Source organism: Oryctolagus cuniculus, chromosome 9 (genome assembly GCF_051225735.1).
Source record: "Oryctolagus cuniculus isolate XC-2025 breed Fujian yellow rabbit chromosome 9, ASM5122573v1, whole genome shotgun sequence".
Classification (NCBI taxonomy): domain Eukaryota; kingdom Metazoa; phylum Chordata; class Mammalia; order Lagomorpha; family Leporidae; genus Oryctolagus; species Oryctolagus cuniculus.
The window spans coordinates 59,551,621-59,576,419 of NC_142875.1; the positions used below are offsets into that span (position 1 = coordinate 59,551,621).

General features: G+C 42.4%; 1 long non-coding RNA gene across 14 annotated transcripts in view; it reads right to left on the minus strand.

Annotated features, from left to right (window-relative positions):
- LOC138843694 (uncharacterized) overlaps positions 1-24,799 on the minus strand; it is a 240,821-nt gene that overhangs the window by 44,108 nt on the left and 171,914 nt on the right. The window contains exons 1-2 of one of the 14 annotated variants that reach the window (XR_016212873.1): positions 12,268-12,422; positions 11,839-11,997 (exon numbers count right to left, since the gene is read on the minus strand). The exons of 10 other annotated variants lie outside the window; for them this stretch is intronic. This is a non-coding gene — a long non-coding RNA (uncharacterized LOC138843694). Of the gene's footprint in view, positions 1-7,298; positions 7,629-11,838; positions 11,998-12,267; positions 12,423-24,799 lie in introns of those variants that run through there. 3 more of the 14 variants (XR_016212878.1, XR_016212879.1, XR_011378650.2) reach the window with 3 other exon arrangements.

Below are 24,799 nucleotides of genomic sequence, written 5' to 3' on the forward strand. Positions count from 1 at the left end.
AATGTTCAAGGTCATTAGCAATCAGGGAAATGCAAATCAAAACCACAATGAGGTTTCACCTCACCCCAGTTAGAATGGCTCACATGCAGAAATCTACCAACAACAGATGCTGGCGAGGATGTGGGGAAAAAGGGACACTAACCCACTGTTGGTGGGAATGCAAACTGGTCAAGCCACTATGGAAGTCAGTCTGGAGATTCCTCAGAAACCTGAAGATAACCCTACCATTCAATCCAGCCATCCCACTCCTTGGAATTTACCCAAAGGAGTTTAAATTGGCAAACAAAAAAGCGGTCTGCACCCTAATGTTTATTGCAGCTCAATTCACAATAGCTAAGACCTGGAACCAACCTAAATGCCCATCAACGGTAGACTGGATAAAGAAATTATGGGATATGTACTCTTTAGAATACTATACCGCAGTAAGAAACAACGAAATCCAGTCATTTGCAACAAAATGGAGGAATCTGGAACACATCATGCTGAGTGAAATAAGACAGTCCCAAAGGGACAAATACCATATGTTCTCCCTGATCGGTGACAACTGACTGAACACCAAAAAGGAAACCTCCTGAAGTGAAATGGACACTATGGGAAACGGTGACTTGATCAGCATAGCCCTGACTGTTAATGAACAACTTAATACATTATCCCTCTTAGTATTTTTTTTTTGTCTGTTCTACTTAATATGACTGGTTTAATTCTGTAATTAATACACAGTTATTCTTAAGTGTTGAAAATTAACTGAAATGTGATCCCTGTTAAACATAAGAGTGGGAATAAGAGAGGGAAGAGATGTATAATTTGGGACATGCTCAAGCTGACTTGCCCCAAATGGTAGAGTTAGAAACATACCAGGGGATTCCAATTCAATCCCATCAAGGTGGCATGTACCAATGCCATCTCTGTCGCTCCCCCTCTTCGTGGAGGAGCAACACTGAACCCTGCGCTGTTCTTTCGTCTGCTCGGCCCTCCCCGGGTTTGCTGCTGGTTCTTCCCGGGTTGGCTATTGTCCCTTCCACCTCCGTGGAAGGGCGGTTCCCCCTGGCCGCATTCCCCACTTCCGCAGGGGAGCGGCACACCGCCGGCCGGCTTTCTCGGGGGCTGCACAGGTGTTCCTTCAGATGTTCCTCTTAGATGTTCCTGGTGCATGCCGTCTCTCTCCTCCTTTATAGTCCTCCTCCGCCAATCCTAACTCGGCTGCCCACACGCCGAGTATGCTGCTCTCCAATCAGGAGCAAGTCCTACAGTTTATTGGCTGAACTGGAGGCAGCTGGGTAGAAGCTGTTTTCTTCTCTCCCAGCGCCATATTGTGGGAGAGCAGATGCATAGAATAAGTCCTAATTCCAGTAACTCAGTCCAGTCCGGGCTGCTCCCCACAGATCCCCCTTTCTTTTTATTTTTTGGCGTTGATACATGCCTGTCTTCGGTGTCCCACAGCACACACTCTGCTCTACTTGCTAGAGTTGCCACAGGCTCTTACAAGTCCTATCAATCAGGCAAACCAAATCCGGGTCCTCTCTTCGCCATGTTGTGAGGAGGTTTTTAGGCGCTGATGCGTGCCTGTGTTCGGTGCCCTGCAGCGCATGCTCTGGTCGAGCCTGCAGGGGCTTACAAGCCCTAACAATCAGGCAAACCGAATCCAAGCCTTCTCATTGCCGTATTGTGGGGGAGACTTATTAGTGTTGGTTTGTGCCTATCTTCGGTGACCTGCAGCTCATACTCTGGTCGAGCTGCCTGCTGGTGCTTATCGCCTTAATCAGGCAGACCGAATCCAAGCCTCCTAATTGTTGCATTGTGGGGAAGCCTTACTGATGTTAATTCGTGCCTGTCTTCGGTGACCTGCGGCGCATAAGCTGCTAGCCGCCCAGGTGCTCATCGCCTCACTTAATCAGGCAGACCGAATCCAAGCTTTCTCGTTGCCATGTTGAGGGGAGGCCTTATTTTTCTCTATTTCTCTATCTCCGGGTATTCCTATTTCTCCCATTTTACTTCTATCTTCCAGCATTCCTATTTTTCTCACTTTACTTCTAAACTTCTATTTCTCTTATCCCTGCGGCTTTCCGGCACCTCGCCCCACCGGCAGGTTCCCGGCTCTGGGCCGCTTCAGCCCGCGCGCCTCTCTCATCTGCGCAGCTTCCCGGCTTTGCGCGGCTCGGCTTCGCGCGCTCCGCGGTCTCCACGCTTAACCCTTTCGCGTCTGAACCACGGCCTACGCCAGCCCCGTTCCCTATCTATTCACGCCCCGTGCTCTCTCTGCACGCGGCGGCTTCCGCGAGTAACACAGCGTAGCTTACGTGTCCGCCACTAGCATTCAATCTAAGTTCCCCGGGCTAGCCTGGCGAATTCAACCCAGCGTACGTCTCCGCCCCACGGTTTGGCTTCCCGTCCTTTGCTCCCCGGGCTAATCAGACGGATCCCAACCTGGCTCACGTTTCAGCTTCTGGTTTCAACTTTTCGCCCCCTATTCCCGGGCTAACTTGAGAACCCCAAAGTGGCTTCCGTTTCCGCCTCGGCCTGCCCCCCGCGGCTTCAATTTCCCTAACATTTTTCTCTACCCGGTATGTTTCCCCAAGCTTTCCTCCAACGATATTCCTCCCTCATTTCTCCTGGCCTCTCCCCACAGTCCGCGTCCGAGTCTGTTTGTTCTAGCTTTCACTTTTGCTTTCGACCTTAGAGATTTCTCCCAGCTTCCCCCCGTAGTCCGTATCTGAGTCTATGCCTAGGCTTTCAACAGCTTCCTCCGGCACCTCTTTCGTCCGGCTTTTCCCTAGGCTGTTTGCTAGTCTCTCTCTCCGGTATTTTCCCAGTTCTTCCCGTTTCTTCCCTCCTAAGTTTCTTATCCGTCCTAGGTTTCCTATCCGAGCTAGGTTTCCTATCCGTCCTAGGTTTTCTATCCGAGTCACGGCACCATTATGTCGCTCCCCCTCTTCGTGGAGGAACGACACTAAGCCCTGCCTAGGCTTCATATCCGAGTCACGGCACCATTATGTCGCTCCCCCTCTTCGTGGAGGAGCAACACTGAACCCTGCGCTGTTCTTTCGTCTGCTCGGCCCTCCCCGGGTTTGCTGCTGGTTCTTCCCGGGTTGGCTATTGTCCCTTCCACCTCCGTGGAAGGGCGGTTCCCCCTGGCCGCATTCCCCACTTCCGCAGGGGAGCGGCACACCGCCGGCCGGCTTTCTCGGGGGCTGCACAGGTGTTCCTTCAGATGTTCCTCTTAGATGTTCCTGGTGCATGCCGTCTCTCTCCTCCTTTATAGTCCTCCTCCGCCAATCCTAACTCGGCTGCCCACACGCCGAGTATGCTGCTCTCCAATCAGGAGCAAGTCCTACAGTTTATTGGCTGAACTGGAGGCAGCTGGGTAGAAGCTGTTTTCTTCTCTCCCAGCGCCATATTGTGGGAGAGCAGATGCATAGAATAAGTCCTAATTCCAGTAACTCAGTCCAGTCCGGGCTGCTCCCCACACATCTCACTAGTCCAAGTGATCAATTTCAGTTCACAATTGATCATAATGAAAGGACTAAGAGTCAAAGGGAGCACATAAACAAGTCTAGTACCTGCTAACGCTAACCGATAGAATAAATAAAGGGGAGAGTGATCCAACATGGGAAGTGAGATACTCAGCAGACTCATAGAATGGCAGATGTCCTAAATAGCACTCTGGCCTCAGAATCAGCCCTAAAGGCATTCGGATCTGGCTGAAAAGCCCATGAGAGTATTTCAGGCATGGAAAGCCAAGACACTCTGGCAAAAGATCTCTGCGAGTGAGATCCCAGTGGAAAGAACAGGTCTTCAAAGAAGGAGGTACCTTTCTCTGAAGGGAGGAGAGAACCTCCACTTTGACTATGACCTTGTCTAAACAAGATAAGAATCATCCATACAATTCTAAGATAACCATAACACCCTCCTTTTATCTATCCCTCACTTCAATCTCCCTCCTTCCTTCCTCTTTTTTTAATTTTTGCAAATAAATAATTTCAGTCCATTCTATAATTACAGGCTTACTGCACCACTTCTTATCTTTAATGTGCTTTTCCTAAGGCCTGCCCTTGCTTCTGATTTGAGATTTACTCAAGAAGACCTTGTTTCCTATGTATACTTTAGACCCGCCAATACTCCTTGTGACTTCAGGTGGTACAGTCTAACTCACCAAGAGACTGGTTTTTGCGGAAGTAGCCGCAAAAACCCTGTCCCCTTTAAAACTCTTGTAGAAGTATGTGGCTAGTCAGTGATTCTGAGAGAATCAATTCCAGGAAATATCAACTTCCTCATGTATTAGCCATAGCATAGGGTATGATCTGGCATTCTAGATCATTCATGGGAAGTCTGATATTGAATACAGTATGTCCTAGAGATTTCCTATGATGACAGCAGGCCCCAAGAGTGCCTTAAGATCCAACATCAACCACAAAGTGTAACACACAAGAAGGACCACTGATAGGAAACTGAGGATGAGAAAACACATTTGAGTCAGTAGGGGGTTTGAAAGAGGAAATTATAGAGAGAAAAGGAAGCAACCAACAAGGAATGAGATGCATAATACACTTATTGCCTTTCCCTCATACAGTAATCATGTAACAATTAGAACCTACTTAGAACTAGTGAAGCCTCATGTTGTCCTCATTTGCAGTTCCATTTTAGAACTAGGCTTCCACTTCAAAAATTTTTGGAGGGCTGTCTTCCAGTACAAGTAGTCTCTGGAATAACTCATCTCAACACAGAAATGTTAACATCAGACAATAATCTTCACAGGCAACTTTCCTACTGATAGATGGAAACTAGATGCTTTAGACAAGCAGCCAACTATAACCTTGCTGTTATCATCAATGCATCACAACAAAACAATATTACACAGGGTTGTATTATGCTACCTTTCCAAAACACCAGGACTTGTTAGGGAAAATGTTCTAAAGAGACAACCTCATTTCCCGTAAATATTGGTTACTATTCTGTTCAACATATCATGCCGTAACATGAGTCTTTTCCAGCAGCCCCAAAAAGGAAACTGTCAGCATTTAAAAGGATTAGTTTAGAAAGGGTGAGTTTCATACTTCCAGACTAAGCATGTCTAAATGATTTGTCCAAGATCATCCAAAACAGTGTGATCCTTGGAAAGACTCGGAGTCAGTAATTCCAAGGCCAGTGCTGAAAACATGAACCCTTGCACTCCATCACCTGTCAGGACTTGGCGTGCCTGCTGCTTTCCTATGATAGCCATCCCTACTGCACTCTCTGAATTTAGTTCCAACTGCAAATGTTAAGGAATGAATTGCTGAAATGATTGATACCTTACAATAAGGCAGCGCACTGTTACCTTATTAATTAGATGAGCATTGTGTAGTTTATTTCGTATAGGAACACTGGGTATTAAAATTGCTCCAAGCATGCTCAGGGAACCTAAAAGGGAGTATGTGCATTGGCGGGGGTGGCTGGGGAGTTATTATCCCTGCCCAAGGGGAAAGAACACAATAAGCCCTCTTGCATGTTCAAACCAGTCCTCCAGGTAGATCAACTGACTGAAGGACAAAAGCTGGCACAGCATCAGCCCAACCTGACTGCCCTCCCTCCTCCTGCCCTGACTCCATCAGGTGCAAGGAACCTGAGGAAGCCCAGCTGTTTAAGTAAGTTCCTTCGCTAGCTCTAATGGACCTTTCAGCAGCCCTAAGAAGTTGAATAAAATGAGGTTGCTTGCCACCTTGCAAATCTATCTCACCTGGGGGGAAGGGGCTACGAGCCTTCAGATTTTAGAAGTCAACAAGTCTTGAATACATTTTGACTGTTTAACTGAAGAGAAGAGTGCTGATGGCAAAAACTCAACCATAAGGACTTGAGTGAGAAAGGTGGTGCTGGCCTTAGACTTGTGGCCAAAGAGGACATAAGATGACTGAGGGAAGGAAGCTGGGAGGACTGAGTAGCCAGGGTCCTTGGGAAAGCAAGAGGAGCTAGACAAATCTTGGCTCAACTTAAGCCTTAGGTAGAGGTGTTCTTTGTTGTTTTTGTCTTGCTTGAATTCAAACTCATTTCCCACACTGACAACTTAACCAATATCTCTAATTCCAGGCTTATTGCCATGGGAGAATATTGCTTTTAATTCTGGTAAATGAATTCAGGCCACCCCAGAATCCAATTGACCTGAAGTGTTTTTCCGAGCTTGCTCCTGGTTGTTCTCTAAAAGTCTGGTGAAAATCTGCTTCTCAGGCTCCAAGCCTGAGGCCCCGTCTTATTTGCATAATTAAAAAATAATCCCCTGAACATTTTTGAGTGTGTACTTGGAATGAACCCTGTACTAAGTCCTATTAGTTATAGCCACTCAAAGATCTGTATCAAATAGAGGTTAAAAGTTTGAGTTTGCAACTGGAGACCATTATGCTTAGTGAAATAAGCCATCTCAAAAAGACAAATATTATGTTTTCCCTGATTTGTGGTAACTAATACACATACTACAAAAAAAGTGTATGAGCGAAACTGACATTTTAACATTTGATTATTTTTATAACCTTTGTCTATACTCGAGGAAGAATAGTTTTTCTACTTACTACTTGTTGAATTCTGTGTTTTGTGAAGGGTTAAGCTTGTAACTATAAAGAAAATTGAAAGTATGTCATTGTAAAAATCAAAAGAAAAATAAGAAGGAGGGTGGGAATGAGGGAGGGTACAGTGGGAAGTATCGTTATGCTCTTAAAACTGTGTACATGAAATACATGAAGCTTGTCCCCTTTTCACAAATAAAAAAGTTTTTTTAAGTTTGGGTTTTATAGTCAGACAGCCCAGGCCAAGTTCACATCCTATATCTGCATCTTCCTATCTTTGTGCACTTGAGTAAAAATTGGGATCACAATGATTTGTACTTCCTATTATTTGAGAATGATTAAATAAGTTAAAAAGCAGATAGTACAGGACTTAACAAATAACAAGTCCTTAAATATATAATATAAATATTTATATATCATATATAAAATATAATGTAAATAATAACAAGTCTGGGGTGTTAAGGATGGTCCCTGTGTCAGAAGCCAAAGGGTAGCAGACAAAGTACAGGGCAAACTGAAGGTGGAGATGGGACTTGGGTGTCTTGAACTCTAAGCTTGTCTGAAAAGTGCATAACTTCTCTATATAACCCTGATTTCTCTAACACAAACCTGGAAATAAATCCCAGAAATGAAAATGAAACACTAAATCTACCCCTGTCACTAACACTGGGGACAAGAAGCTATCCCCATCACTGAGGGCAGGGAGAAAGATCCAACTCCTGCAAATCTGTCCCAGTCTCCGAAGATTTTCCAAGGAGGGTCACTCACTTGTATGGTCTATGGAAAATCGTGGTGTTCTCCATGGCTCTCAGGTTACAGCACTGGCATATGCTGCTGTTTCCAGTGCTGACTCCATCCTCATTGTTCTAGCACTCACGGCACTGAAGTGTAATATCTCACCACCTCCACATCATGCTATAATCCCTGAGTCATGGAACCACCTTATACACTACTACCCTTGGGATAAAGGGGCATGTGTCCTTGGTGTGGCCAAACCCTGCAAGTGGACTCACATCTGATGACTGCCTCTCTCCTAAGGAGTCAGAACTGGAGACAATTTGATGCGCCACTCATCATCCACAGATGAATCTTATGTTCTTGATCCTGCCTCCATCTTAATGTAAATTCCTCCTTCCTCAGATACTCCACCTGTGCAGCTGGTTAGTAGCACTTGTTCCACGCCCCCCATATGCTTGGAAATTAGCCATGAGGAGCAAGATATCAGCCTTAATATGTTCTTCCTATGAAATGACAAAAAGACCTCAGCTGGTTTATCCACCAGCCCTCTAAACCTGTTTTTAAAAAAACTTTGGATTTCTCTCTCTTTTTAAAAAAAAGATTTATTTATTTATTTGAAAGTCAGAGTTAGAGAAGGAGAGGCAGAGAGAGAGAGACATCTTCTTATCCTCTGGTTCACTCCCCAGTTGGCCACAAGAGCGGAGCTGTGGCAATCCGAAGCCATGAGCCAGAAGCCAGAAACCTCTTCTGGGTCTGTCACATGGGTGCAGGTACCCAAGGACTTGGACCATCTTCTACACTTTTCCCAGACCATAGCAGAGAGCTGGATTAGAAGTGGAGCAGCCAGGACTCAAACCGGTGCCCATATGGGGTGTCAGCACTGCAGGCAGCAGCTTTACCTGCTACGCCACATTGCCAGCCCCGATTTCTCTTTCTCTTTTAAAACTTTTTAAAGATTTTTTTTTTAAGTTGGAGTTACAGAGAGAGAGGGAAGAGGGAGAGGCAGAGAGGAAGAGACATCTTCCATCCACTGGTTCACTTCCCAGATGACCACAATGGCTGAGGCTTGGCCAGGCTGAAGCCAGGAGCTGGGATCTTCATCCAGATCTCCCACTTGGGCAGCAGGGACCCAAACACTTGGACCATCTTCTGCTGTTTTTACAGGGCCATTAGCAGGGAGTTGGATGGGAAGTGCAGCAGCGTGGTCAGAAACCACAGCCCATATGGGATCCCAGCATTGCAGGCAGCAGCAGCTTTACCTGCTGTGCCACAACACAGGCGCCTAAAATGTACAGTTTGGCACACATTTCCACAGATTTACCCCTAAGGATAAAGCTAAAAACTTGCCATGGGACTCCAAATCCTATTAAGCTGGGTGGTACTAGTGCCATCTTACATGTTGAAGTGATCATATTAAGTAATCATACAGATAGGATGAAGAGTCAAAGGGATCACATAAACCTGTCTTAATGTATGTTTCTTTTCATTGCTTTAATGTTGTTATAACAGTTCTTTGTTTTCCTGAGTTTCTATTAAAGTATACTGTTGAAAGTCTTAGCTTTAAATCCAGAGACGTCAAGTTAGGGAGATCAACACGGTCCCTGAAGTGAGGGTCTGGGTATGGAAAATATCTCTGCTACAATTTCTGTAACAGCCAAGGCAGGGGAGGCACAAGCAAAGTCAGAACAATAGAGGCTGTGGATCTTTTCCACTCAATCTTGTCTTGTTATATTTGTCAGAAATGATTTGGAAGAATTATCCAAGGGGAGTACCCTATTTCAAATTATGTACCGGTATTTTCTCATGTTTGTCAGAAACTCCACTCTCCAAAGCCACTCCAGAATTCGTGTAGTTGGGCTTATTTGACAGTTTCTAAATTAACAATAGATGCTGTGACTTTGTACATCTTTTATCCATTACTTAATTGTGTCATGTCTCACACCTCCAACACACCTCTGCTTGCTGATGCATCAATGTCCTCTTGGTGATAGAGTTGTAGAGAACTGAGAGCGATTGCAGATTGAGATGCGAGAAACAATGAGATTTCAGATGAGATTGGAAATTAAGTTGAAAGTTGGTGAGGGAGAGCTGATGAAAGGAGCCAGGGGCCAACAAAGGGGATCTGGGAGATCGGTGCAGAAAGATAGAAGGCGTGTTTTAGCAGCTGCAAGAGGCAAGAAACAGAAAAAGCAATAGTCCTTGAGTCTTGTGACTTAAATTGCCTTTCAGCTTCATGATTTTTCAAAGCCAATTAATATGCAAGCCCTTATGTACTTTATTTATTCAACACATTTATATTAAATAACCTGCCCTATATCAGTCTATTTTCAGTGCTAGGAATATAACAATGACTAAAATAGAGAAAAGTTTATCCTCCTGGTGCTTAATTCTATAGGGGAGGCAGGCAACAATAAGTAAATGTAAAAGTACAAGCACTGTGATGGAAAACACAGTGGGGAAGAGGTTATGATACCATAACCGGCAATGGCTTAAATCAGATGGTCAAAGAAATCCTTCCAGGGGAATTGACAACAAGGACCACAAAGAAGGAAATGTTTGAAGGCAGAGCCTTCCAAGCAGAAGGAGCTGCAAGTGCAAAAGCACTGAGGCCGCCACTCTACTGCAGGCCAGAACAGCACCAAGGAGGCACTGCGATGAGAAGCAAGCAAGCAAGAGAGGAGCGGACATGAGATCAGAAGTGGCCGGAAGCTCGCCAGCCAACGCCTGTCACTGAAGGGAAGGCTTTGCATTTCAGTCATTAGTGGATGTTGAGCACACCCCAAAGAGATGGGCAGAGCAGCTGTATCCCTCTTCCACAGCTGAGGAAACCGAAGTTCACCTTGAATTCAGGGATCTTTTATTCCAAATTAGGAGAGTTAGCAGACGGGACCAAATACAGAGGTGGTGATTCAGAAAACCACGAGATGAGCATGAACAGAAATTTAAATTTTAGGAAACTACTGTAATTTTAAAGGGAAAAATGAAAATATTTATGTTGTCCCCATTGTCACCACTAAGCATGAAATTCTGCATTTAGTAACTTATTCCTTTACATGAGGCATGTTTTTCCATAAACACAGTCTCTGATATTTTTACCAACAAGTTGAAGAAGTCCATGATAAAATGGGACACAAAATAATAAAATGCCAAGAAGGGGTAGGACAGTGCTGAAGGTAAAATGAACAGGAAGTGTCTGCTAACACTATATTCTGAGCATTTGTTCTTGCAGGTAACAGGCTTGCTTATGCAATAATGACTTCATTGGTTCTTACCCTCCTTAATAAAAGAGAGCTCTAATCTATATGTTATTAATAATCATAGTTAATACATATATAATTTCAACTATGTGTCAATACTCTGAGTACCTGTATTACCAGCCCAAGTAATCTTCTTAAGGACCCAGCAATTTATCTACATTTACAGATGAAGAAACTAAGTCATGAAGAGGCTACTAATAAGGTTATTTGTCATCCAACTGGTAAATGGTGAAGTCAGGTTCCAAACCCAAACTGTATCTGGTTCTATAACACATATCATTAGCTTCCATAATATGCCTCTTTTATATATGAGAATTTATTGAATTGTATAGACTTATAAACAAGTAAATGTATTTTCCCCTTGGGAAAAAAAAAAGCATTCTAACAGGGGGCAGGCTTTTTGGTGTCTGTAGTACTTAACACACTGCATGGGTTGCCTGCATCCCATAACAGAGTGCACAGGTTCAACTCCCAGTTTTGCTCCCAATTCCAAATCCTAGGAGGCACATTATCCCCCTAGGAGACAACAGCTGATGGCTCAAGAACTTGGATCCCTGCCTCCCATGTGGGAGACCCAGACTGAGCTCCTGGTCTGGCCCATCCCTGGCTAATGTGGATATTTGGAGAGTGAACTAGGAAATGAAAGACCTCTCTCTCTCTCTCTGTCTACCTTTTACATATTAAAAAATTTCATCAATGCAGTTTGACTAACTAATGATATAAAGCAGAAGTCAGCATATATTTTTCTTTAAAGATCCTTATAATAATATTTCAGGCTTCGAGGACCATACCATCCCTGTTGAAACTACTCAACTTTGCCACAGTCACATTAAAATAGCTATAGACACTACATAAATGAATAAGCATTCCTGAGTACCAATAAAATTTCATTGACAAAACAGACAGAGTTGATTTGGCCCACAAATCTTAGTCGCTGACCTCTTGAAGTGAACAATTGCAAAGGGAGATGCACATCTCCCAACAGTTGTGATTGAGTTGTCCTTACATTACAAAGTTCAGAAATGAAGTGTCAGAGATGTCTGCAGGTGAAAATTCCAGATTCTACCCCAATGCCCTGCATCTTTTCGTTTGAACTTCCATTCAGAGTCCTGGAGAAATTTCATCAGATAGCTCAGTAGGAGAGCATAAGTATGCTGATCCAAATCTGTTAGAGAAAATGTGTATTTTTTATAAAACCATTATGCATTCTCCCATAAGACAGCAAAATTCTACAGTCTCTCAGAATCTTAAATGAGTTTCCCTAAATTTACAAATAGTCCTTTAAAAGTAACTTGAAATTTTAAAGCCCTCACCTCAAATGCTCAATTCCTCAATGATGTGGCCAGGTGATGCTGTTCTACTGAGGCTTCCTTTAGAAGCTACTCCCAGTATAAGAGGAAAAGTTCATGGAATACTTGTTACAAGCAGCCAGGAAAACTTGACCAAGACTGTCACAATCAGAGCCAAGACTTCTGTAATAGAGGATAAAGACAGAATTCAACTCCCCTGAAAGAGGATGGAAGGATTTTTTAAATATGAGGATGAGCTCCTAGAAGCCTAGTGGAAGACCTTAGTTGATCTATCTTATTGGATCACCTGTGCTTGCTAACTGCCAAGGTTAGGAAGGTGAGGGCCCTATCTTTCCTAAAGATTACATTTCAAAGGAATGGCTCCCAGGGCCTTTAGAAAAACATTCCTGGGTTGTACAATATTTACAGCTCAAACAGCAAGAAAGAACTTACCCTGAGGAGCCTACAGTCTGGAAGAGGCCTAGTTACAGTTAGTGGAACTCAAGGCAATGTTAAGGCTGTCTTGGTCATTAGACACCAGGAAATTGAAGGGAAGCCATGCAACCTTGTAGTAAGCACCCTACCCTTAAAAACAGACTCATACCGAGCAGCCCTTTCTTAAAGGCAGAAGTATTCTCCTCACCAAGACTCACTTGAGAGTGGAAAGGATTTGGAGGCAAAGTCCTCTCTACCCTTCTTCCTTCAAAGATGTGTTGATTGCAAATTCTAAAATCTGCACACTCAGAACTACCTTCAGCTCTTGCAGCAAAGGAAATAAACCCAGAATCTTTTCCTCTGGCTCTGGGTGCCCATAAGTACATAGAAAATCAATAACTGGACTAAATAATGTTTTAAAAATTCTCATATTCATTTTTCTGACATGTAATAACTATATAACTTGCTTTTCCTTCCCCTTTCTCTGTCCACACCACTACTTCATTTATAATTATACCTAATTATCTCCGTCTTTCACATTCTGGTTTCCCTACATACTCTACTACTGTACTTTTAAATAAAATTCTTATTTTAGAGTAGTTTTTGATCTATAGAAAAGTTATAAAGATAGTTCCCAGATACATTGGCTTCTCACTCAGTTTCAAGCACTGTTAACATCTTACATCAGTATAGCACATTTGTCCAACTAGTCAACCAATATTGATACATTATTATTTTATCACATTGCTTTACTTTTTCCCTCAAGTCCTTTCTTTGCTGGACCCAATCTATCTTATTCAGTCTGGGCTGCTATTTTAAAATGTCATAGAGCTGGCTCTGTGTCTTTGTGGGTTAAGCTTCAGCCTGCAGTGCCCACATCCCATACAGACTCTGGTTCGAGTCCCTGGTGTCCCACTTCCAATCCAACTCCCTGCTAATGCTCCTAGGAAAGCAGCAGAAGACAGTCCAAGTGCTTGGGCCTCTGCACCCACATGTGAGACCCGGAAGAGCTCCTGGCTCCTGGCCTCAGTCTGGCCCTGTTCTACCTGTTGCAGCCATTTTGGGAGTGAACCAGCAGATGGAAGATTCTCTCTCTTTCTCTTTCTCTCTCTCTCTCTCTATCTCTCTAACTCAGCCTTTCAAATAAAAAACAAATAAATCTTTACCAAAAATGCCATAAATTAGGTGTTTTATATAACAGAAATCTATTTCCCACAATTATGAAGGCTAGATATCCAAAATCAAGGTGCCTACATGGTCGGATGCTGAATTCTCACTGTATTCTCAGATATTACAGAGCAAGGAGAGGTCATTCCACCTCCACCTCTTCTTTTAAGAACACTAATTCCATTCATGATGGCTGCACCCTCCTGTCCTGATTAGCTAACCAAAGACTTCACTCGGTAATATCATTACCCTGAGGGGTACCTGGGAGAAGGGGTTTCAAATATTTGGCCTTTAACACTATCCAAGACACCACATTACACACTTTCATAGTGTTTCCCTTTGTTTTTCTTGTGGTTTCGCATATCTGAGAAAAAATGTAAAACCCCTGGGATGAGAAAATATAATACACCTCAGAAGTTCAGGAAAATTCTACTTTCTAGTTTCCAAACTGGCTGGAGTCTAAGGTTGAAATGGCAAATATTGAAAGACTGAGGCTGAAAATATTAGACTTTTCAGTGTATGAAACTTCATTCTGCTAAAAAAAAAATTGAGTCCCTCTGAAGATTTTTAAGCAAAAGGACAACATAAAGTGATATTTTACTACAATTAACATGTCAGTGATAGGAAAAATGGAATGGATCATGCAAATTCAGAAGACAGGAAGATGACTGCAAAGATCATGGGCACAGACTGTGTGCAGTCAACATGATCTGATCGTGGTTGCTGACTACAGAGACATAAAGCAGAGAGATACATAATTTTGCAATACAAAATAGCTAGGAATTGTCAAGTGACCAGAAGTAAATTAAAGAAGAAAAGGGGGATATTAAATGTTAAAACCATGTTTCAACCCTCAAAACTAGGGAGCAAAGTCACATCCACAGAAGTAGCAAATTCAAGAAGAAGAACTGAATTTTAGGGAACAGCCGATGTATATTTAGAATTCTAATAACTGAGGTGGTGAGTGAAACTAATTTCCCATGTCAATAATAAAAGCTTCTCTGTGTCCCTGCTGGTGGGACTAGCAAGCATCATGTAAGCCACAAACTTCTATATAATTTAACTTTCCCATCCTTACTCTGGATTGATTGTCCTACTCCAAAACTCTCTAAAAATTGCCACATCAAACAATCAGCTAAAGGGAAAACTTTTCTGTTACGGTGAAAATTGAAGAGATCTTCAGCAACCTGCCAGATTGCTCATGTTTTAACTCAGTAAATGACAATACTGAACACTGGATGTTCACATTTTCATCAAGGGTTCACATCAAAAACAAAAGATAAAAAAATACCTATGGACTCTTCCATAAAGCTGTAATACTGTTAATGTTTTCTGGATTGATGCTAAAAGAGTAGACATTTCTCAATGCCAATCTATTCTTATTGTGCAAAAATAATCTATATGAGAAGAAATGAGTTTGTCTTTTCCTCTGTGAATCAGAATTAATTCTCTAGTCAGAATCCCAAGGATACCAAAGATAAGTTGCCTATCAATATTACAATTTGCCCATTAGGGGAAACTCCAAGTTTAAGGAAAATTAGTATCTCTGTGGTTAATGAACTTGGCAATCAAAGGCTAAAGACCCAGTGATTTGATTTATTTGGTGGTAGTTCACTGTACACAGGAAATGCTGGATTATTTCTCTACAGGGACAGCTTCAAGCCTTCACTACATTGTTTACAACAAGGTCCTGTATCTAAAAATGCATTATCCTGAAGCCATCTCCTTCAAGTCTTTACCAAGTGTCTTGCCCGTGTTTTCTTTTCCATCATTGCTTGTCGCTCCCCGTCTTCGTGGAGGAACGACACAGGACCCTGTGCTGTTCTTTTGTCTGCTCGGCCCTCCCCGGGTTTGCTGCTGGTTCTTCCCGGGTTGGCTACCGTCCCTTCCACCTCCGTGGAAGGGCGGTTCCCCCTGGCCACTTTCCCCACTTCCGCGGGGGAGCGGCACACCGCCGGCCGGCTCTCTCGGGGGCTGCACAGGTGTTCCTTCAGATAGATGTTCCCAGGTGCATGTTGTCTCTCTCCTCATTTATAGTCCTCTTCCGCCAATCCCAACTCGGCTGCCCACACGCCGAGTACGCTGCTCTCCTCCAATCAGGAGCAGGTCCTACAGTTTATTGGTTGAACTGGAGGCAGCTGAGTAGAAGCTGTTTCTCCCTTCTCAGCGTCATATTGTGGGAGAGCAGATGCATGGAATAAGTCTTAATTCCAGTAACTTAGTCTAGTCCGAGTTGCTCCCCACAATTGCTGATTACCTAGACATATCTGTGGAGAGATGGGAACATCCCCACTTTTGATTATCTTTCTTTTGCGGCTTAATGTAGTTGAATGCATCATTTCAAGTTTTGTGACATCACAATTTCACCAAAATAAAAGAAAATGTTATATCTCAAGCTATGGATTGTAACATCACTGAATGAATCAGCAGGGGAAGGCTTAATTTTACAAGGAGTTTTTATGTATACCAAAAAATACGGAGAACAGAAAATAAAAATCAGAAAAGGTGCAAGCCACTCTGAAAGGATTTTGAATTGGTATGAAGTCCAGTTGTTGTTGTTTATGTGACTATTTTGGAAATGATAGTTTTGCCAGGAGCCATTTTATATCAACACTCTGAGAATTACAAACTAATAAAAATCATGGAACCAGAACAGATCTTAGAGGTCATGCTAGCTCACTCTCTGATTTTATGCATGAGGATATGGAAATGATAGAGGTTAAGTAACTGTCCCAAAAGCCCACTATGAACAGAGCCAGACAGAGCTCCTACTGAACTATTCCAGTGGTATTTTCAAACTTACACTCTGTGTGCATATGCAAGTTCTTTGAGCTAGCACTGAGAATCCTTCTGTCTCAGGAATTCTAGGTGACCCTGGTAGCCTAATAAAAGGGCTAATAAATTCCATATTAAATAAGGAACAAACTGTTGTTGCCGCCGTATTTTTTTAAGGTAAAAATGCTTTCAAACATGTTTTCTCTACTTTTTTGTAATAAATTTCAGTAGTTATAAATTTACATTTTGCATGATAGTCCTTCCTATAAAGTGCTATTATGCCTGTGAGTGGTTTAGGTAATTTTTTTAAAAGACTATTTTGCCTAACTCAACTGACATTCCCCAGAATTATAGAACCACTCTTGATCTGTTTTTCCATGACCATGTCATAGCATCTAAGATAGTGGGCACTGTGCTGATTATTATGGTGTTTTATGCAGAATACAGAAATCTTCAAGGCAACAAAAAATGACTCTCTTGGTGGTCCCTTCAAGATTCATATATTCTCTTGGGAGAAGACAAGGGATTAAAAATTTGGATTCTAGAGAGTACTCTGATAGATTCCTTTGTCCTCTAACCAGATAAAACAAATTATAGTGGCATTTATCATTATTCTCCAGAAGTGTGTGTGTGTCAGCATCTTGGATTTGGAAACCAAAACCAAAGATCCATCTTTAATACCTTTCTTTACTTTTACATTGAACCAATATTCAAAATTTTCTTTGTCCCAGTAAATTTCTCCCATGTAATTCTTTCCACATTCTTCTTCACTGATCCACAGACGAGGCAGCCTTCTTGGCAGAATTTTCAGAATCCAAGAAGGCCACTATGATCCCATGCGTGTTTTCTCCTTGCATATATAACAGTTTAACAGTCTCTACAGATGTGGGTGCTCTCAGTGAAGTGACTTGTCCAAGCCATTATCTATCACAGTGCTTGCAATTTGAGACATAAGTATATACTCCTCCAACTTCTCACTCCACCACTACTTCCCAAGTTGTCTCCTGCACACATAGCTTTGAAAAGTCCCAAGACCAAAGCTTTTAACCTGTGATCCAAACCTTTATTTCCCAGTTAATGCTCACAGTTCCTGTCCTTCTAGATTCGAGCTTGGCCTGCTCAATCAAGCCTTTTTCAACCTAGCTCTTCAAGACAATATATCCTTCAACCTGCCAATCTACTTTCTGTACACATGGTTACTAAAACTTTGCATACACTCTTTTTTTAAAAGATTTATTTATTTATTTGAGAGAGTCAGGGGCAGAGAGAGAGAGAGAGAGAGATCTTCCATCCAATGGTTTACTCCCCAATTGACCGCAACGGCCAGAGCTGCACCAATCCGAAGCCAGGAGCTTCTTCCGGGTCTCCCACACAGGTGCAGGGGCCCAAGGACTGGGGCCATCTTCTACTGCTTTCTCAGGCTATAGCAGAGAGCGGGATCGGAAGAGGAGCAGCTGGGACCAGAACCGGCGCCCATATGGGACAGTGAGAGAAGGAGACAGAGAGAAAGGTCTTCCTTTTTCCATTGGTTCACTCTCCAATGGCCGCTGCGGCCGGTGCACTGCAGCCAGCGCATTGCGTGGATCCGAAGCCAGGAGCCAGGTGCTTCTCCTGGTCTCCCATGCAGGTGCAGGGCCCAAGGACTTGGGCCATCCTCCACTGCACTCCCGGGCCATAGCAGAGAGCTGGCCTGGAAGAGGAGCAACCAGGACAGAATCCGGCGCCCCGACCAGGACTAGAACCCAGTGTGCCGGCGCCACAGGCAGAGGATTAGCCTATTGAGCTGCGGCGCCAGCCTGCATCCACTTTTATACATCACATTTAATATTTCAATAGCTTGTGTATTTGGTCTGTATATGGGATTCATGTTACCTGCCAGTTTGGCAACTTAACCTCTCAGAGTGGAAGTTTTCAAACAGTAAATCACAAAAGCTACCTGGAAGATATTTTTAAAATTGGCCAAGATGAGAGTTGTTTGTAAATCTAGAGATAGCTGAAAAACTAAGCTTTGTCCTGAGATCATATGCTTCCAACACTCTCAAGTTTTCAAAATGTTATAATGCTTGGATTTTCTTTTGTAATACGATGATGACAAGAGTTAAAGAAATAAATTATATAAAACCCTAGGTGAGCTCCAATTAAATAAAGACAGCCTGTGAAATCTAAATGTTTGGGAACTATTGTCTTGAAAGACAGAATCAATCTACAGTCCCCTCTCAGCTATGCTCAGAATGGAGCTACCATAAACATTTGGAAATAAAATTAGGTAACTTAAGAAAGTATTGGTAGTCACTATTGATCCTCAACAAATTTTGTCTGTTCTCTCTCTGGGGCCATGATGTGATCATATTTTTGTTAGCTTCAATCTTTATTGTGCCCATGTGACTTTCTTTGTGTGATAAAATATTAATGGAAAGGATTTGCATTACTACTGAGTGGAAGCTCTTAGTGCTAAACCTTTACTTGCCACTTCCTTTTTCCCCTTTCCGCAGCCACTGGCCAAACCCTGAAGGGTAGCCCAGAGTGAGGATGACAGAGATCATGCTTTTGGTAGTGCCTGAAAAAAATAAACCTCAGTTTAAGCCACTTAGAACCTGACAAGTATAAATGTACTTTGAGTGAATTTTAGGAAAAAAATAAAACATATCAATGCAAGGTATTATTATTCTTGTCCTTAAAAATTGAAGGTTAGAAAATAGACCCGAAAGAAAATTAAAAGGAAGTAAAGGTTCACCTTAAGTGAAAGCCTTCATTTCACATGGGTTTGCAAGTGGAAGATCTGACTGACTATTGGCAGATCAATTAGCACTGCAACAGGGGTGGACACTGTGAAGGAATGGGATGAAATTACACCACGCATCAGGGCTGTTTGATCTATTCAAAACAAGACATTATCGGGACCTCCCTCTTACCATGAGTCTAAGAAAAATAAATCAGAAGAAAAATAGCTTTACTCACTAGAATGACTCAGACGTAAGTGACATACAACACAGAATTCTTGGCACAAAAAAAGAACTTACACTGCCCAGGGTTTCCACCTAAACAGAAAAATCCTGAATATATTTCCTTATCTGCTGGTTGTGTGTGATGCCAAAATGTATTCCTCTAACTTGATAAAATGAAAATGTGTTCATGCTGTTAAAGGTCCTTTAACAACCCAAGCTCCGCGTAGAGTTAGAAGCAGTAATTGTGGGGCAAGAAAGGACAAGGAAGACCAAAAACAAATCTCCTTTCTACTGTAGGTACCACATTCCCTATGGTTGCAGGATCAAAAATGCTGCCCCCATTGCACATCCCAAGAGGGCGGTTTGCTAAGTGAAGGATGCTTATCTTTTATAGGCAAGCAGTTTTCAAAGCCAGCTCTAACCAAAGGACTGCCCAAGCTGTCTCTCAGAGAAATAAGTTTGTAAATGCAGGAGGCCACTGGCCAGTCCCACTGCACTGGTTTCTATTCTGATCTCAGACAACGCTGTTTTTTAAGTATTCATGAATACAGAACGCTAATTCTGTTGAAACGTTAATAGTGACTTCCTCGTTATGAACTGCTCAAAAATCATCATGTACTTTTCACCAGAATGAGCTTAGCACAATTATGAGATGAGTGGATTGCTAAAGCCCAACAACACTGAGTTAATGAAATTGTCATTGGTGTGAGCAGTGAGTGGCAGCTCCATCTCCTACTCTGTGGTTAGCATATGAAGAGCAAAAACAAAGGGAGCCTGTTGTATTTTAACAGATCAGCAGTGGTCTGCCTGGCCTGTGCAAATACATTAATCCAGACTCCTAGAGACAGATGAAAATCCAGGCAAGTATAAGTCATAAGAAAAAACATGGCCTGACAAGGAGCTCTGCTACTGAGCAGCCATGTGAACTTGGAAAGGTCATATACTTTTTCTGGGCCTGCTTCCTTTTCAGAAAAACAAAGAGTTTGGGCTAGATGATCCATAACGCTCCTTCTCTTTTTAAAATTCTGTGATTCTATGAAATATCTATTGAATGAGGCTGTGCAGAGAAGAGTTGAAATGACTACCAGTCTGGATCAACTGAGTCACATCCCAGTTGTGCTAGCATATTCACATAGACAATCCTCACTTCTTGTATTCTGTAGCGATTGAAGTTTGGAGACAGTATGGATTTAGAATCAAGAGCTAGAGTGAAAATCCAAAAGTCATTTGGTTTGACTTCAATCATTATTCTTACTCTAGGAGAATTGCCAACAGTCTTCACAGTGGCTTTCAGGGTCAAGACCATCCATCTCTGCTTCAATGACATTACTAGTGCCTATCCATGTCTGAATTTCTACTGGCCCCAAGATGATCTGGAGTTTTTAGCAGAGCCATTAAGAGTTCTTCAAGCTCCAACTTCCCTACACCTCCTTGTCACCATAGTCAGCTTTACCTCTACCTCCTGGTGATCACAGCTCTTTTGGCCCCAAGTTCTAAACTCTCCTTCGGAGCTGGACAGCTTTTGGTAGGTCCTAAAGCCTACTCTACTGTTCTTAGCTTTTTCTGGTAGCCAGCACAGAGTTCTCCCTAGTGTTAGATGGTTACAGCCAAGATCTAGACCTAGAACCAGCTCTCAGGAGCTGGCCTGAAATATACCTAGGATATGATCCTGTAAGCTATTATTTCCCATCAACAAGTCCTTGCCCTAAGTGTGTCTTGAAGCAGATAGAGTATGTGTCCTCAGCCTTCTACTATATTACTTTTTCACCAAGCATTCCTTATTGACATTTTCAGAAAATCTTCTTCAAAGATTCAGGGACTTTTTTTTAATTTTATCTTTGATATAAGCTCTGTCTTCTGATTTCATGCAATTATAATTTCCAGTGGCCCAAGGTGGCATCACAGGGTCCCTGGGTTTGGTGAGCCAATTACATATTGCTAAAGCCCTCAAGTTAAAAACAAAAACTGAAAACTAACAATGTAATTCGGGCAATACAATGAGCCAGGTGCATGGCACAGACTAAAAATTATCATTTTTCCAAATAAAAGAAAATTGAATGCTAAAGTAGCCTGTGCTACCTTCCCAACCAGAGCACTGAGCAGGAGGATAAGAAAACGTGCTTATTGTGTTACTGTAAGGAACTGTGCTAGCTTTCAACTAATTTATGCTTACAGTAATCCCACGAGATAGCCATCATCACCATAATTTTGTAGATGAATAAGTATAAGTTGAGAAATGTAAATATCTTGCCCTAGATCACTCGGCTAGTAAGTAGCAGAGCGAGTCTTTAAAGAGCAAGTCTTTCTCGCTAATGAAGAGGTGAATGTTTTTAAAGTCTGAGTCGTGGGCCACCTGAACCAGATTCACCTGGCTTACTTCTTAAAATGTGCATTCAAGGGCCTCCTCCAGAGCTTCAGAATCACAATCTCCAGGCATGGTTCCTGTTTGACAATCTCTGCAGGAGACTCGTAGACACTAAGGTTTACTTACCAGATTTCTATAGCATGCTGGCACCCTCTGAAGTCAAAGGCTCTGCTTCATAAATCTTCCATATCCCTGGCAGCATCAAGCACAGAATTGGGCACCTGGTAGGCACCTAATTAAACCCATGTAGAAACAAATTTGTTCACATGCAGCCATTTCCTTCAATTAAGCAACAGTGTCTGTGCAGAGGTTAAGGTGACGAGAGCCTTCCTACTCACACACAGCGCTACAGAATCAAGTACAAAATTAGACACCTGAAAGGAAAATAGTCAAGGAAAGTCTCAGGACTTTCTCACTTTGACTCCTTCTATGCCTTCCATCAAGTCCCTGGGGAGGGAAGTTGTTTCCTGAACCCTAGTTTGGACCAAAACAGATCTCCTTAGCTCTCCTGTACTGCAGAGGCTCACTCAACATTCCAGAAATAGGGGTTGGCACTGTGGCATAGCAGGTAAAGCTGCCACCTGCAATGCTGGCATCCAATATGGATGCCAGTTCATGTCCTGGCTGCTTAACTTGCGATCCACCTCCCTAGTAACGACCTGTGAAAAGCAGTAGAAGATGGTCCAAGTTCTTGGGCACCTGCACTCATGGGGCCTGGCTCAGTTCAGGCCACTGCAGCCATCTGGAGAGTGAACAAAGGGATGTCTCTCTCCATCTGTCTCTCCCTCTCTCACTGTAGCTCTTTCAAATAAATAAACAAATACTTCTTTTAATTTTTTTTTAGTTCTAGAAATAATTTGACCAAATACTACACAAGAGGACAAACAAAATATTTACAGAAAATTCAAATAAAACAAGAACAGATCTGTATCTGGGATACACACATCATGACCCTATTGGCCTTGAGATTTCACAAAACACAGTGATGGTGAAGAGCGCACTACACTCAGATCCCCTCTGGGAAAACATGTCCATAGAACATCATGGGCTTTGTTTCCACATTAATTTAAGGTTAAGTAATTTTTTTCCAAACTAAACATTAACTCCTTTATACAGAAAAGACAAAGGTAGGAAGATGGCTTTGTACTGGCCTCCTACTCAAACAGAAAAACTGAGACTACGCAATCTGCTGAGGCTGGGAGGCAACACCCAGACTCTGTCCCATTCCCTGAGACAAAATCACCCACCACAGGAAAAGCACTGATTTCTCTAGTGAGTAGTTTTTAAATTTACATGTCAGCATGGCCTTAGTAATACATTCAATTAAAATTCAGTCTGATTATTTATTGATTTTACTTTTTCCAGCCTTGGTACTACGCAGGCAACTTTCTAACCATTCTCAAAATACCTCTCAGGCTTCCTGGGAAAATCTAAAGCTAATTATTTCAGGCACGCCTCTGCTACTACAGTAGGTCTTTGTGGGTTCAACAGAAGTCTTAGGTCTGCTATGGAAGCCAGATTTCAATTTGGGTAATTAGACTTTGCCCTCCCCTCGAGAATTAACCTGACATAGTTTTCTTGCTTTTCTTGCTGCGTCTCTACACATCTGTTTTTTAATACTCTCAGTTCCTCCACACTCTACAAGCTGCCTCAAGCGTTTGACTCTGCCTGCATATTCCTGGGTATTTCTTGTCAGCAGATCAGAATCAAACATCTCAGACCCCTCAGTACCACTGCTAATGCTGCCTGCCCCAAAAACCTTCCCAATGCAACCCTCAATAGAATTAATCACAGCATTTTTCCTATATCTTTTTATATCTCACTCTTATTAACACATATATTTAGTTCCATATGATAACTACCTACATGCTGGTCTTCTTGTCCCCACTGTTATAGAAACTCCTTTAAGATCCCAAACATAAGTCACTTCCCTCAACAACCTATATGGCACCTAGCAAGGGAAGAGGAAAATAGCTAATGTTTATTAAAGCTTTTTATTTACTAGGTAGTGCAAATAATATGATCTCACTAAACCCTGAAAACAACAATTGATCCAAATCTTACACATGAAAAAAAAAAAAAAAGATGGACTCTAAACTAGAAGCATTATCTATTCAAGGTTGCAGTGCTAGTAAGTGCAGGAGCAGGACTGGTTGTGAAAGACTTGTGAACCCTATGGCTCATTTCACAGCCTAGCACTACTTGCCTAACCTGACACAGGGCTGGATCTGCTAGTGACATTCAAAGTTGTTAATGAATAGGCAGAGACCTTGTATGTAATCCCTTTCTGCACCTGTCTCTGTATTGATGCCCCAGTCTATAAGTCACTTGCAGGACTTGAGAGCTCCCTTGCAGCCTCCTCCCTATTGCCATTAAGGCTGTGATAGACTCCTATCTATTTCCACCTGTGGTCATTTGAGAGGTCTCTAAACAAACCACGTATTCCTCCTGCCTGTACTCTTTTCCTACTGCAACCTGATTGGTTCTCATGTACGTAGAGGACCCATTTCCTGCATTTCTGAATCATGGGGATTGATCTTTTCCAGTACATTTAAGTTTTTCCAAAGCAAAAGTAACAATTCTAAGTCAGAATAAACACTAAGGAGTTCATTATGTGTGAAATAATGGATATTTCTATAACAAGAATGCCATACATATCTGCCAGTCATGAATACAAATGAGCTTCTCAAACACACAATCTCCTACCACTGGTGCACTGAGAACTCCGAAGATGCCAAAGGTGTGACTCCGTGCCCAAGGCTCCACTGACTAAAAGCTTCACTCTCAGAACTGGCAATTCTGAAGGTAGCTTATGCTCCAGCAAAGCTTTCCATTGGTGATCACTCTCAGCTTTAACTATCTACAAGTGATGAGCTGGTGGACTGACCTAAACCACATTACAAAGCATAAAACTCAAGTAATTGTTGCCATTTACCTTGTCCACATCTATAACAATAATGCATATTCAAAAGGCATGAGCACGTAGGAAACTCTAACACTCTGGGCCAGGCTCTTCCCCAAGGCCATTAATTCATTTAGTAGATTGGAAGATACTCTGGAGATTTTGAACTCATGTATTCATATTTTTTTGCCATCATGCTTCAGTGTTTGTTTCTAGAAACATTGCTGGTAAAAGGCATTGGGTCTTTATTAATTTGGTGGTATTTAAACCAATAACCCAAATCCAGTGGTTATGAATTTTTTCCACAGTCCTATTTCTGTGAGGTGTGAAATTGTAAAGTCTTGTTGAGTATCGTCAGTACTGGAGAGAGACGTGTTAGAGCACTGAAGTATAGGG